This window comes from Passer montanus, unplaced genomic scaffold (assembly GCF_014805655.1).
Source record: "Passer montanus isolate IOZ18808 unplaced genomic scaffold, ASM1480565v1 scaffold133, whole genome shotgun sequence".
Classification (NCBI taxonomy): domain Eukaryota; kingdom Metazoa; phylum Chordata; class Aves; order Passeriformes; family Passeridae; genus Passer; species Passer montanus.
In genome coordinates this window covers 718,203-732,720 of record NW_024360166.1, presented here as the reverse complement: position 1 = coordinate 732,720, position 14,518 = coordinate 718,203, and the positions used below count along the sequence as shown (strand labels likewise).

The 14,518-nt window shown below is 44.6% G+C and overlaps 1 protein-coding gene across 2 annotated transcripts in view; it reads left to right on the top strand.

Moving 5' to 3' along the window:
• The first annotated feature begins 7,065 nt into the window (after positions 1 to 7,065).
• FBXW11 (F-box and WD repeat domain containing 11) overlaps positions 7,066 to 14,518 on the top strand; it is a 48,764-nt gene continuing 41,311 nt past the window's right edge. Inside the window, exons 1-2 of one of the 2 annotated variants that reach the window (XM_039699441.1) lie at positions 7,078 to 7,145; positions 9,537 to 9,642. The gene's annotated coding sequence lies outside the window, so the exon portion shown is untranslated. Of the gene's footprint in view, positions 7,146 to 9,536; positions 9,643 to 14,518 lie in introns of both variants that reach the window. The other variant, XM_039699440.1, reaches the window with a different exon arrangement.

The window sequence follows — 14,518 nt, the reverse complement described above, 5'->3', positions numbered from 1 at the left end:
GGGCTTCAAAGCCATTCTTAGGGAGCCTCCTCCCCTGGTGCTGTGACCTGGCACTTGCCCTGGGGGACACCAGAGCCACCAGTGCCCTCAGCAGGGACAGCAGGGCTGGGGCAGCTCTTGGGGATCCGGCTCAGGAGCAGCCTCCCAGAGATGCCTCCTGAATTCCCCAGCTGGGCAGTGTGCTCTGCTGGTTTTTTCTTCCGTGGAACAGCCACCAGCACTGCTGGGCTTTGGGTTCTGTGAGGTGCTCAGATAGCATTTGGCTCCCTCAACTTTCAAAAACCCCCACTCTTTTGTGTTTCCACAAGTGCTCTCCCATTTTAGTCTCTCTTTGCGGCCAGGCTGTATCAGGAGGAAGCAAATGGGACTTTTGCTGGTGAGTGTTGTATCCTCCACTTGCTGGAGATGGGAAATGTGCTAATCCATGCAAATAGCCATGGGGTTAGTAGGAGTTTTATATGTAGTGGGAGGTTTTAGAAATACACTTTTCTCTCTTTCACAAGAAATGCATAAATATAAAAATTGAGTAAGATGAACAATTAATTCTGTGGTTTCCAAGAGAAAATGGTGCTCTCTGCAATGTAGTTGGTAGTTGAATTAAATGTTAACTTGGTAGAGGCTTGCACAGGATCGCTTGTGTTTGAGTGGGGATGTTCCCCTAAAAACATTGCAAATCACTCCTAAATGCAGATGTGGAGGTTTTGTCTTCTGGTGTGGTGCAGAAGGGGGGATTCTCCAGGAGGTTTGGTTGAATCCACAGGGCAGAAGCTGTTTGGGCTGAGTTCCCTGCTGGGGATTTCTGTGTGATCTGGAAACACAGGAGTCCGTGCTGTGGGAAATACCCAAACCCTGGATCATCCCTGCCTGGCAGACTTAGGGGGATGCTGCTCTTTTTAGGAGTGTTCCACATTCCTAAAAGCAGATGTTTTGTACATCTGTTTGATCAGGGACATGGGGTTTGGTGCATTGCTTCCCTCCAGTGCCAGGGACGAGTCTGTAGTAAACACAGGAGCAGATGTGTGATCTGAAAGTTCTGAGGAGCAAATAATTCTGAGGGGCTGATAAACAAGAGGTAATGTGTCAACGTGTTAATTGCGTGTAAGTTTCAGAACACGCTGCTCTAGCCCTCCACTGTGCCTTGCCTGGATTGATCATTTGCATTTATTTAAAGGAAAATCAGTCATGGAAATAATACTGTTCTATTTTTAAGGCTGAAATCTCAGAGAAATATTTCAGCGTTTCAGAGTGACAACTTTGATTTGCTGTGTGAAGTTTTAGTGGGTGTTCCCAAGCCGCTGAGTCCCTCAGGACAGCTGAAGGCTTCCTGTGCCTGTGCTGCTTCTGTGGCTCCTGTCCTTAGTCATTTCCGGGGGATGAGCACTGGGTGATGCCATTCCACGTGCAGTGGTGCCCACCTGCATGGGTGGCACCCCGAGGTTAACTGGGATTGACTGGGATGCCCCGGCTGAGGCTCACGGTGTCTGACAGGGTCGGGGCTGGTTCAGTCGTGGGCTCAGGGAAGTGCTGGGTGTGAGCAGGCGACTGGGGAGTGAGGAGGTAACCGGAGCAGATGGAGGGCTGCTCACTGAAAGGGCTCTTTCTGCCCCTGGTTTTGGTTTTCTCAGTGAAATTAGATAACTGACCTTTTTCCTCTTTTAAAGAATCAACAACAATGCTATGTGAAATAAGTTTTGTTACCTGCAGATCCAAGTTGTGTATAAAATCCACGTTCAGTTGCATCAACCCTGTGATTTGCATTTACCTTCAATATCTGCTAAAAGCCTTGTGTTCTTCATTTTCCCAGGAAGCTTCCCATAATTGTTATTTAGTGTTACCAGCAGCTTTCACAGTGTGGGGGTGTTAGCTGCTTAGGTTGTACTGAGGTGGTTGTAACCGAATATGTCAGTGTGGTGAGTAGTTTGAAGGGCTTTTTATACATTTGTGGGGTGAGCTGTGTGCACCCTGAGATGTGGACGGCATGAAAAAAATAAATCTGCTGCTCCCAGGCTCCTGTACCCACCAGCCACCTACAGGACATGGCTCCTAAGCAGGAATCCAACTGTGTGCAAATTCTCCCACTCACTGAGCTTATGCCCCCTCATGTTTCACTGTGGCCTTGCTGCCCAAACTGCTCTCCAAACACAGGTTCCTGTGCTGGCAGGTTAAATTCAACATTTACTGCTCTGTAGCAGGAGCATGAAAAGGTTTGGGAAAGGCCATGCCTGGGAATAAAATGGGCAAGCACTTGTTCACACTGCTATCATTTGTGTCTTGAAGTTATATATATGGAAATAATCTTTCTACCACACGGCCTTCAGTGTCTAGAATGCTTCTCTCTGGCTCTCCTAAAAGCGTCCAGTGTTTAAGTACCTCGGTAAATAATAAATGAAGAATTATAATTTAATATCTTGCCAAAAATCTTTCTGTTTCTTCTGGCAGGACTTTGATGTGAGGTGGAGGTGTTCAGTTCAGAGGTACCAGTCTGAGAAGGAAGTGTTTCACACAGGCGTGCTGAGCAGCAGCAGCTCCTGCTGTAAATCACTCCAGGGGTACCTGAACTTCCTTGGGTTACTGCAACTGGAGATGGTTGTGCCCTCAAACTATTTAAAGCTTAAAGAGCAAAATAAATCCCAACATTCTGTTTGGAAACTAAAATACAGCTGCTGTATATATATATCTCAGTAGGTCTATAGTGCTCTGGCTTTTTTCTTCCCTGTCTCAGTCATTGCAAGCCAAGCAGGCAGTTGGATTTGTGGGATTTTTTTTCACATACTCTTGGAGGAATCCTTCAAAGAGTTGACTTTTCTGGTGACACAGATAAAAGCAATGATCATCTTTGCATCTGAAACAAAGGAGGTACTGTTCTAGCTGAAATGTGACTGGTTCTTAATTGAAGCATGGAGTAGATGGAGTGTTAGTAAGGCATTTGTAAACCTGTGTGTAACCTTGATGTGCTTTCTTCAGTAGGATAACGATCTGTTTGTTTTGCTGATAAATTTTTTAAATCTTCACTAGTTAAATGAGCAGAGTTGAGAGCTGCATGTTGGACAATAAAGCATGCAGGGTTTTATATATTGGGAAAAAAGCAATGGCTGGAGCAAACAGCTAAAGAGGTGGTGGTGGGATGGATTTGAGGAAGGCACAGCCTTGGGATGAGCCTTGGGGCAGGGGATGTGAGGTCTGTGCTGCTGCCAGGCTCTCAGAATGACAGCCCCATTTCGGAGAGTGCCTTGCAGAGGAAGGATGCAAATCTGAAGAGAAGAGATTGCTGTGACTTTGGCAGTGGTGCAGAAAATGGGAAGGAAGAGCTTAAGAACATGAGTTAGAGCAAAGCAACTGCACTCAGAGCCAGTGGAGTGGTGAAAGGAGGGAAGTGGACAGAGGAGTGTGGAAAGCTTTATCTTTTGGGAAGGGTTAGCTGAAGCAATGGCCTGACTGGGGAAATGAGATGGCAGAGAGAAGGAGGCTATAAAGATGCAGAAGTGTGTAAAGTTATCTGAGGATTCTGATGATGGTGGCAGTAGCCATCGGATTATTCAGGTGAAGGAAAGCTGCAGATGTGCCAGTTGTGGGGGAACTTCTGAAACTAAATTGCTTTTGGTTCTCAGTGAAAGGAAGTTACCAGTTTTTGGGGAGACTAAGCCCTGGTGTTTAACCAGAGGCTTTTTAAATCTCATTGCAGACTCAGAGATTTCTCACCTCACAGTGCAGTTACATTTTCTAACACAACAAAGTTCTCCAAGCTCTGCCTGATGCTGAGCTAGTGAGGTGCAGTAGAGGAAGTTCCCTGCAGTCTGGAACACGTGCAGGGCTCCTCTGGGTGAGCATGACCGGCAGCTTCCAGCTCCACGGGCTGCCCCAGAGCTCTGCCTGGGGGCCGCGAGCTCCCGGAGTAAATCCCTGTCCAGGTGTCCGTGTGGAATGAGATCCTGTCTCTGCAGGCAGCTGCTGGGGGTGCAGCTGCCCTCTCTGAAGTGCTCTGGGGTTGCTGCTTTGAAAAGCCCATCTGCCTTTGCTGCGTGTCAGACAGTGCCGGCTGCGTCCCTCAGGATACAGAGCTTTGAGCACTGCTAAGATTTGGGTCACTGAGGAGTGTTGTGAGCAGCGTCGCACAAAACAACCTGCCTTGTTACAAGCTGTACCCTCAGAGAGACTGGGAATGTTCTTTGAAAGATGGATGTACCTTTTCATTTCATGTTTTCTAAAACACCTCTGCTGCTTGTTAAATCAGCTTGCCGTGTGTCTCTGGGTGTGCTGGGTTTATTGCCTTGCAGTTTAGAGGTCGCTGGTGCTTTGGCATTTCCAGCTGCCCAGCCCTGGGCAGCTCAGAGTGCTTGTGCAGCAGCGTGCTCAGGGAGATTGCTGATGGCTTTCAGATGAAATGGATGTTGCAGCAAATGTGCCAATGCGAGAGGAATGATGTGTGGGAGAGAACAAGAGACTGTGCTTATGAGGGCTGCTCTGTGACAAGGAATTTTTTTTTGTTGCAGGGCAGAAAATGAATTGAAGGGAAATGAGGATATTGACTGAGTTGTTTAAGTTAATGCTGATGGATAACAATTCTTTCCTTCTAGCTTTTTCCTTGGGCGATGTCTTCTTTATATGGATGCCACTGTTTATGTCGTTACATAATCTGATTTTGTGGTTTGATTTTTATGGCATCATTATTCACAGAAAATCCACTTTTTCTGGAAATTCCCTTCCTTCCCCAGTTTATTGATGTATTTATGAGCTCAGTGGTGTGACATCTGATAGCCTACTCCATTTTACTGTACCACTTCCACACATTTCCCAATATGAGCAATGCATGACTGAGAGCAGATAATGCAAAAATAACACAATGCCATGGGTGTTTTAACAACAAAAAGCATTGACTCTTTCTGAAAACTTAATTTGCTTCTCATGCAGGCTAAATTAACAATGAGAACATTTGAAGGCATGTTTTTTCTTTGGTGCTTTGTTAATCCACATTCCCGCAGGACTTGCATCCTTGTATTTCCACCCCAGGAAATTAACAGTTTTGTGTGGGATCAAAGAGTAGTTCAGCTTCCTGGGCCCATTTGTAGGATGAATACAGATGGAAATTTGTAAGATGTAGGTAGGGACCTACTTGCTGGGAACAGGGAGTGATGTGTTTCTGGGTAAAATGACAAAAAAAGCTTTTTGGGTCAACTTCAAGCTGTTGGCAACACTACAGAATTTTGGTTTATTCATTGACTTAGAGGAGAAGAGGAGAATCACTATATACGTGTATACGTATATATGTATATATTCAGCGTTACAAGTTTGCTCTGAGTTTCATTCTCTTGAGTTCTTGAATGTGGAGTTTTGGTACAAAAGTTATGCCGATGTGCACTGTTTGCCTTTTTGAGGGGTGTGAGCTTGTGTATTTCAGCATGGTTTGCATGATGGGGATGTTTTCAAGTCTCCCAACCTTTGTAGTGAAGCCAATTTTTGATTTTCAGACAAAAATGCCTAAATCTCTTTGAAAATCTATACTCAGAATTTGCAAAACTTAGTAAGTTCCAGCTTGGACTTGATAGAGAATCTTGTTGGCAATTCTCTTAGGGCAGGGGAGGACTAGCCAGGGAAACTTGTTATTCAGGCTGTCTCCAGCACGCCAGGACTTCTGGAGACAAAAATCAGACCTGTGCTGTTACACTTGCAAATAATGTTAAGGTTTGGCTTCCTGGAGAAGTGCTTCTCCTTCCAGCACCCTGCTGGCTCTGCAGTGACTTGGCAAATCGGTACATTTGTATAATTTGATAGCTAGCTTCTTGCTGAGCTATATTGTACTCTGAAAATTCTGAGTCATATGCCTTGACATCCTAGCACTTTCCTTGGCAGCCTTAAAAATCATGCATTGGACATGGTACTGGGCCTACAGCACTGCTTTGTCCTTGAAAGGCTGCCCTGGGGTTGACTGCCTTTGCCAGTGGCTGGAAAGCAGGAAATCACCCCACCATGAAGGTGCTCCTTTCTTTAAGGAGCTGTGGACAGGCAGGACAGTCCTGTCCTCATGGAGATGGTTTCTTGGCACAGCTGGAGACAGTGGCGGCTTTTCTACCCTTCTGTGAGTTGCTGGAGCTTGAGATGTAGGGCACAGCAGTGGATAGGCTGAGGTTCAGGACTCTGGAGGGGCTGCAGAGCAGAGAGGGTGGGAGGTGGTGGTGATGTGTTCCTCTGGGGATGTTGCAGCATTTTGTTCTCCCTGCTGGTAGGGGAAGCTCCATAGGCCATGGCCCAAAGGTTTTGAAGCTCTTGGTGGAAGTTGCAAGGTTTCATCTCTGTAGGCTGAGCTTTCTGTTGCACGTGGAGTGTGAGTTTTCTGCAGACCCTGTCTTCTCTGAGGTGTCACTTTCTAGCTGCTTTAAAGTAGTCACACTCGCTGTGCTGCTGGCAGGGCTGGCTGGAGGCCTTTTATCTCCCTGCTTAGCAAGAGGTGACTGTTTCTTGTCTCAGGAGTAGTGTACAGTGTTTTACTCTCTTCTGGTTCTAGATTGTTTTCCAGAGACACAGCAGTACTGCAAATGTACTGAATACAGTGCTGTTGTTCCCATCAGGAGTGTCTTGACAACTCCATCTTTGTGCAGCAGATGTGTAAGGCAAATGAGGTCATTTGGAGCCTGGAAACAGGGAAATAATCATTGCAGCAAAGTGCTTTAGAGGATGTTTATGGCAGACCAGAACTGCATTGAGCTGTTGTGCAAACCTCTGTTCCTGGAGCAGTCCTGAGAGGTGTGAGCTGGTGGTTGAAGCTTCTGGACTTGCTTTGTTATTTGCGTTGTAGCTTCTTCTCATATTCCTTAATCTTAGCAAAGTGAGCTGTACCCCAAAACGCTTGTTTGGGTGACCCAGCGTAAGGCAAGGAGCTCTTTCTTGTCTGTGAATGCGTTTCTCTGTCTTAGATCCACCAATCCGACGACCCCACTAACGTAGTTGGTCCCGGGCTGGGCAGGCGCCTGGGCTGCCTTGTCTCTAACAGCATTAGCAGTAATTGGGATTTCGTTCAAGACAGAAGTAGATACACCAAGCTGAAGATGATTGGCTGCTCTCTTTTAACAGACAAGTCTGAGAAGGAAAACCCATTCGAATCCCCTTTCATTCTGGATTGGTGGATCTGAAGCCCAGAAACAAAGTTTCAGGTAAGAAGTCACCCTGTACTATATCTTGCTGCTTCTGCTTAGATGAGTTTGTCTGCACATACAGTCCCTCGCTTTAACTGCTTCATGTTCCCCAAGTGTTAGGGCACAGGGAATCAGCTGCTGAGCTGAATCAGACAGGGCATGGCCAGGAGATACAGGAGCAGTGCTGGAGGGAATATCCAGCCTGCTGTGGAGCACAGGCCTGAGAGCACGAGGTGAATTTCTGTGTGTGCAGGAACAGACACAGAGCCATTGGCTGCCGCATCCTGCTTCTGGAAGGATGCTAGGATCACTGGAAGGATCACTGACAAGGAAGCAGCCTTGTCAGTGACTGTCTTAGGCTTCTCGTGGAGTTCAGGGAGGTCCCAGCTCTGAGTTCAGTCTCTGTCCTCTGATGGGTCCATCAGAACTGGAGAGAACTTCTCTGGTTATTCCTAGGACAATTTCCTGTAGCTTTTCCTGCTGAAATGTCATTTGAAATTTTGTTCTGGGCAGCACTTTGAGTCAGTGTCCTAAACCCTTCCTGAGCTGTCAGTGTGAAGGTTTGGCCTCGGCTGTTTTGGGACAGGTGTAGGGCAGGGGTGGCAGGAGGAGCCTCACAGTAACAGTGGGTTTATTTCAGAGTAGAGAGAGCCATTGTACTTGGAGTCACATTCCTCTGAGATTTGGGATGCCTGCAAAAGGCTACAACAGGTTATCTTGGAGATGGGTTTGGAAGGTGTTTGTGTGCCTCAGGAAGGCAAGCTGGGTCCCTGGCTGGCAGGAAAATAAAATAATGTGTGTTCAGTATCATATCTGGTGTGAATGGGAGAGCTGCATATCCCAGTGCCCAGCTTTACTGTAAGTTGGGGCTTTGATGGACTTGGCAACTTATTTCTAAAGTCACTGTGAGACAATGTACCTGGATACCTGTGGACAGTAACAGCAGTAATGCTCAGCCTTTGTGTGTTCTCCTTTGTAGGCAGTTACTGCAGTGAATGGTGAGGCCTCTGTATTTAACCTCCTGTAGCAGAAACTCTGTGGTGCTGTTGATCTCATGCATGGTTTTAATTCTGCGTTTGTTTTGCTGGTGTGGTATTTTGTGCCAAAGTTATATTTGAATTTAATTGATAAGTACATTTATAATGAATTACTTGTGGAAAGGGTGCTGTTGTTTCCTGGTTTGATTTTTTGAGTAGTTGAATTTTATTTGGTTAGGGTGGAGAAGTCTGTTTTAGTGTGACTCTTTTAAATAAACCTTAGAGGGAGAATCTAAGGGAAATACTTATTAACCTTAGACTGACACATTTCTTGCATTCTCATCTAGTATCAAATTGAATTTGTTCCACATAGACATCAGACTCACTTTGGAGTTAAAAGTGAAAAATATTGTCTTTTTGTGGAATATTTGCTGTTCGGGGTGTGCCTTTTCCTAAAACAAGAGAACAGGGAGGCAGAAGTAAACTTGGCATCTTTAGTGATGAAAACTGAAAAGAGGAAATAATTTAAAAAACACTGAGCAGAGGAAAAAGAGGAACCATAAATGAGTGCTCCTGCTGATTAAGATCCTCAATGTTATTTAATATTGCTTAACTTCTGGAGACATCAACCAACCCTACAAGGGCAGCAGTAGAGCTGAGCAGGTTGGAGGCTCTGCTCTTGCCTGTGTTTTGAATGTTACATTTGAGAAAGTGCCATATGAGGCAGCTCTCAGAGCTGTGGCAGTATTCCTGTGCAGCCTGGGGTGTGCAGCCCTGCCTGGGCATCCTGGGTTTGTTCCTGGCAGCCCAGCCTCCACAAGCATTGGAACTTGAGTGCTTCTACCCTGCCTTGCCTGTCATACAATTTTTTGTTAGCTCTGTTAGGCCTCAGCTTTGAAAACCTAAGGATCTGAGACAGCTCTGAACACGTTAGACAAGTTTCAGCCATGTTTTTCTCTGTGTTTGACACCCTGCAAGTTTCTCCTGTGTGATTGGCAGTGCTGGGTCTCTGTTGCCCACTGAGGATGAGCCCTGAGCTGCTGACAGGAGATGTCTGTAAGCCCCTGTTCTGCTGCAGGAGAGCAGAAGAAAGTGTTTTGCTTTAGAAATGGCCATTTAAGAGTAACACGGGATATTAATGCAGAAAGGTGTATCACACAACTGTGGGAGTTGGGGTGTATGTACATGAAGGAAGCAAGAGCTAATCTAAATGCTGTGTATTTTGGAAAATTGAGATTATTTCAGTTAATGTTCAGAGTGACTTATGCAAACATCTTAAGATTTTCTCCCAGTCCTTTGTATCTTCTTGAAAACGAGCTGCTGCATCTCGTGAGTCTTATCCTGATTAATAAATTATAATGGAGTAAGATCATTATTCTATTCAAAGAAAGCATTTAATCTTCTCTCCACTGAACCCATATTCCTTTTGTAGCATTGACTGTGTGTAGCAAACACACTTTGATCTTCAGGAGCAGAGTGGGACAGCGTTATCCATCAGCCTCCTGTGAATTCAGTGTCCTATCTAGAGCATCGCTGTGGTAATAAGGAGAATTTCTCTGATCAATTCTTTTCCCTTGTCTTGCTTTAAATTTCCTGATTCCTCACTTAGTGTTTTTCCCCAAATGCAAGAGCTTACATGCAGATCTCGAATGGCTGTTGGAAGGTTATTCCATTGAGCAGTTTTTATTGTGAATGGCAATGATTTGGCTAAATTGATTTTCCTAATGGCACTGTGACTCAGCTATCGGTTACCTATTTTATTAGAATGATCTGATAGCAGAAAAAGAATAATAAAAAAATTTCACAAGTTAAAATTAGTTTTCCACTTTGTGGGTATTTATTTTTGAGAAATTCATTTTTGCATTTGTAGCTCATAGAAGGAGAGAAATAAATGCAAGAGTAAATTACATCTAAAACAATGTTCTTGACCTGGGAGTCCAGTTTGCTGAAATTGAAGCAGATTGCTGGAACGCACATGTGAAATTCCCTGGAGTGTGGAAATGTGTTGTATGGATGGTGCTCCAACAGCCTTCCGAATCGAATCCTCCAGGCCCAGCGGGGTTGTGTTTGGCCGTGGGAAGGGCAGTGATGTGATGGCACCGATTCCAGCAGACTTGTGTGGAGCACGTGGGCACAGGGCATCTCCCTGGGCACAGCCTGGCTGTGGGGTGGCAGCAGGAGGAGTCCAGAGTGCCCCTGTTGGTCAGGCAGATGTGCAGGGACCGTCCCCTGCCAGCCGGGCTGTCCCTGGGGAAGCTCGCTCGTGTCACCGCTCCCTGCATGTCCCACCCAGTGTTCACACAGACCCTTGGATGTTCTGCTTTCCCACCCGTGCACACTCATTCCCAGCCCAGGGCTTCACCACTGCTCTGCTTGGCACTGTTTGGAGCCTGAACAGGAAAAGCACCAGGTAAGATCTGGAGGAAATCCCAGCCTGCAAACCGGGAAGGAGTTGAAGTTGGCTGCTGTTCCTGCTGAGTGTAAAATAATAATGAAGGCCTTGAAACAGTGTTACTGCTCATATTTTTTATATCTTAGTGTGGTTAATGCTGATTTTTGAGGAGATCTGAGCTTGCCATTGAGTTGGAGGTGGGAGCGTAAGGCTTTCCCAGACTGTCAGACTGCCCTCAAATCCAAGTTGGCTTTTCAGAGCACCTATTGGGCTGCATTAAACTGAGCCCCCAGCCATGGAGAGGGGTTTAATTAGCACCACTTACCCATAAAATTATCAATATTAAGTGCTGGTGGAAATAAATACTAGTTGTGTTGGTCCAGGCCAAAGTAAACTAACCAGGAAGTCACCAGTGTTGAGTAGCATGTGAGTTTCTTATAGCTAAAATCTGAAAAAAATTGACAGTGAAGGCTGAGGTTATTTGGTGGTACCTTTTTTGCATATTTTTGCATTAAGACCAGAATTTCCCAAGCTGTAAACTCACCAATAAATTTGGAGTCCCTAAATCAACTTGTATAAATAAAATGAACAAAGTGAAAAATTCTGAGGTCATAATTTTAATATTTTATAAAACTTGCAGGATAAGTTTGGGTTACGTAAATGCTGTCATTCTTGGTTATGACACTGCAATATTGCCATGCCTGGGTTGCAAAGGTGTTCTAATTCCATCAGAAATACAGGCTATAGGCATTTCTTGAGTAGTTTAATGGGCCTTAGAGGATAAATGTGTGAGGGTTTTTTTAAGGGATACAAAAGTGTGAGGATTTCTGTGTGACAGTATCAGATGCACTGAAGGAAACAATTTCTGGGCGTCACACTGCTTTAACCAGGTGTGCTGTAACCTGGGAGAAATTCAGAGTGAAGGAAAACTTTGGATAGTTCAGGGCACAAGGAGGTGTTTTTTATACCTCCATCTTAAAAGCTCCCAGCTACAAAGTTGGTTTATTGGATGCACACTGCTGTGTGCTTTGCTATTAATTTAAGAAGTTCTTAACATTTGAGTTTTAAAGACAGTGAGGCATCTTCCCTTTTTACTGAGGATTTACAGGTTTCTCTGGGAATACAGCATTTCGTATAGGCTGCTTAAATTTGAGATTTAAGATTGAAATGTAAAGCTTGAAATGTAATTCCTGGGGCTAGACCACCAAAGCAGTTCTTTGTGCATGGAATTAGCATCAGTTATCCAATAATAAAATTAGAGTATGAATCTTTGCAAGCGCAAAGCATTGAAGTGATCAGAATGAGAGTTTCTGTGTCTCTTCCCTCCTTGCCCTGGGGCTCAAAGCCCCTCTCAGCTCTGCAGACAGGACCTCCAGGTGATCCACTGCCCCCTGAATGTGAGGCAGTTAAAGCTCTGCATTGCTAATTACCTTATTCCTTAAAATCTGAGTTTCAGTTGGCTTTACCTTAACCTGTGCAGTTCTGACTCTGTGTACTCATTCAATTCTGTGCCCATTGGCCACTGGCACTTTCCCCTTCCCAGACTTTATTAAATAGTGCTGCACCTCCTGGGCTCCTGGCAAAAGAAGGGCCAGTGCAAAGTGAAGCCTTTGGAACATTATTAAGCCTTTATTCATGACAGGGTCAAGCAATAACATGTCAGGGAAGCACACAAATATTTGCACGTTCCTGTTTTGGTGTGAAGTGGGACACAATATTTAATTTGTAGCATTGTGCAATAGCAGAGCTGCAGCTGAGTGTCCAGGGAGTTTTTGTAAAGCCTTTCATGCAGGGTTTCATAATGCTGTGAAAAGGTTTTTGTGTGGCTTAACCTTGGCATGGAAATGGCCTCAGTGTCTAATGCATTTTGAATTAAATTTTTTAAAATGTTCTCAAGTTACCCATTTTTCTCTTAAGCACTTAAAATTCAGTTTATTTAGCTAGAGTAGTTCTTAAACTCCCCCACATAATAACCTCTAAACCAGAGATTTTTAGCTTATAATTTGTGGACATCTACAGCTGTAGATTCATTAAAAACATTATACTCAGCTTTGTACACCTGATCTGAACATCTCAGGAGAGGAGTTTGCTGTGTTTTTTATCAATGACTTTTATGAAGTTATGTGAGCAAAAAATGACCTTTTTTTATCAGGCCTGTATGTTTAAAACTATTTTTGAGCTTTAATCAACACCTGCAGAAATACCTTGAATTTTGCTGGTTCAGTGTTGCAGAACCACCATGAAGATATTGTCCTAAATAGGAACAAAGAATGAAACAGATTGGAAAGGGAGTTTCTTGAATTATACACTCATTTTTGAAAAACAGACCTATAAAAGTGTGTATCTTCAATCAGTGGGTTTTGACAGTACGTCCCATCTTTTTTGAAAATACGAAACCCTCTTCTTTTTGGTGTCTTCTTGAAGTTAAGGTAGTTTCCCTGTTGTCACTGGCTGACTGTCTTAGAAGTGTCCTGGGAACTAAATTTCCAGTGTTGGTGTGAGGACATGTCAAATTTAAGTAGTGCAAAGTAATGACAGACATAGCAGAGTAATTATTTTATAGCTAAATCCCATTTCCCTAAGCATTAAATGAACTTGTAAAAACTTTTAGTAATTGAAAACTATGGGTTTCTTTTGCTGTTAATGAAAGAATAATACAATATAACATAGATATGGCTATTTTTACCCCTGTCCATAAGACATGCTCCCACTCTTGCCAAGTGCATAGCACAGGACGTCCCTGTGGAATCAGCACCTTCCTGCTGGGCAAGAGAGGGAATTTCAATGTGTTTTGGTGCTGCTAGGGCCATTCTTGTGCTGGTTTTGCTGTAATTTCTCTCCTTGGCGTGGAGATGAAAATATGAGTCTTCCTTTTGTTTTATTTATAAGATATGAAACAAAGAAAAGTTTTTTACCCTTTAGGTGCTCTGGGCTCTCTCCCCCTCCTCGATCCTGGCACAAACTGCTTTCCATGAGGCTTCACCTCCAGTTATTCCACTTTCAGCTTTGAACTGTGTGGGGCTTTTCTTTCAAAGTTTTGGTGTCCATTGTGACTAAATTGGAAGCCTGTGTGGAAAATAGTGAAAGCTCAGTCTGAGCCAAATATTGCAGCTGGGTTTGTGCACTGCTTGGTGCTGAGGAATTGAATCCTTTTCCCTAACTTTATCGGGTGTATGTACTGCTCTGTCCTTAAAAGGAATTGGGAAATAATATTGGGGAGCTACAGAAGTTTTGGGGAGTCTGTCTGCATCACATTTCTTCAGCTTCAGAAAAGAAACAAAAGGGCTCTCCAGATTTTTCCTAACTTCTCATGTCAGCAGTGGGGAATTTGGTAGTTAAGCTCGGGTAGCAGAAGAGTAGTAAATGTAGCCAGGGGATGATTCGGCTTTAGGATATCTTCAACTATAATTCCAACATTTTTCCACAGGTCATTAGGATTCCTTGATTAAGCAGAGCTTGGTCATTTGAACTTAGCTAAGCGTGGTTCCTCTCTAAAATGTGCTGCCATTGTCAGGTTGTCTGTCCCAGTGCAGAATGAAGAACCACAGTTTGTTTGAGAAAGCTGAGACAGCGGGGAGTGCCAAACCTTAATTCCCAAGGCTCCTCCAGGTGGATTCGAAAGCCTTGCACCCCAATGGCACCTCCTGTCCCCAGGGGGACTGTGCAGGGCACAGCTGGGCAGGGATTTTGGCCAGCCTAGGTTGCTGGGTGAGGCCTCTGCCCCAGAAACTCTGCTGTGGGCAGCAGTGTGGGTGAACTAAAACTCTCCTGCTGCTGGGAGTCAGTTCAAGCGTTCAGTTGGGCCCTAAAGCCACGGGGTTACAGAGGGGGAAAAGGAGCCCACACCAGAGGGATGGCTCGTCCTTGATTGCTGCACAGGATCTTCAGTGGTTATTTTACCTCTGGCCGCTAACTGTGATTAATGTAGAAATAACATAGATAAGTACCCACGTTAACATACTAATGAGTTGCCTGCCTTGAGTGATTTGTTGTGGCATCTAACTGCTTCTTCTCTTCCTTCC